Source organism: Vombatus ursinus, unplaced genomic scaffold, assembly GCF_900497805.2.
Source record: "Vombatus ursinus unplaced genomic scaffold, bare-nosed wombat genome assembly UNPS02014900.1, whole genome shotgun sequence".
Taxonomy (NCBI): domain Eukaryota; kingdom Metazoa; phylum Chordata; class Mammalia; order Diprotodontia; family Vombatidae; genus Vombatus; species Vombatus ursinus.
The window spans coordinates 416,944-417,995 of record NW_020954678.1 but is presented as its reverse complement, the minus strand read 5'-3'; positions in this window follow the sequence as shown (position 1 = coordinate 417,995).

Here is a 1,052-nt window from a genome sequence, read left to right as displayed (position 1 = left end):
TTTTTTTGTCTTTCTTGGTATGCTCAGCATTTAGCACAGTGCCTGGTACATAGCAAGTACTTAGTAAATGCTTGTTGGCTGTTTGATGAATGACAAAGAGAATTATCCTGACTTTACTGTTCTGCTCAGGACCTGCTCTGGAGTCCTGAGTTTTGCCCACAAATATGGGTCTACAGTGGGTTCTGCTCATCTCTATAGATCATCAGCTGCCTTAGGCAAGTTGGGTGTTTGTAAATAAGTAATGACACAAGGTCTGTTCCAGCAAAGGGCTTTCATCTTCTTCCATGCTAACAAATGGAACATCACTCTTCACTGGAAATAATCTCCAGGGGATTGTGATTGAATTTATAAATACTGTATTTGGGGAATGAAACAGCTGGGTTGAATAGTATACATTCTCTGAATTATTAAATACCCCAAACTTAGTCATTGCCACATTCAGGTCACAAATTTAAACCTACCAGAGCAGAAGTTCACTTTCTCATAGTAACACCAACTCAAATAGTTGTTGTGTTTTTTTGTTGTTGTTATTCAGTTGTTTTCCTGTGAATTTGTTTTCCCATTTCAGGAGGAGTTTGATTGAATTGGTAGCTTATGAGCTATCTAGAGGTAAAGTACTTTTACATGAAAAATGAACAAACTCTTCTCAGTGTATCATGATCCCAATTACTACAGGAGCATCTATAATTTGGGGGATCCTCAGATGACCTTTGATTTTCTTTTCTTTTAAATTCACCTGATGCATAGTAAATTTTGTTCTAGCCCCTCATTTTTATTCCACAAATGTCTTTGTTTTTTATGTGTGTTTCTTGTAAGCAACAGATTGTGGGTTGTTTTTTTTTTTTAATCCAATCTGTTACTCTTTTTTGTTTTATTGGATCGTTTAACCCATTCACATTCAGAGTTATGAGTTAGGTTTGTTTTCCTCCATTTTTCTCTAACATTGGTGTTTTTCCAAATTAGGATTTTCCCCTCCTTCTTCCTCTGTGAAGACATTTTTGTAAAAAAAAAAAATTCCTTTGTAAAGACATTTTGTCCCTTCAGTTATTTAA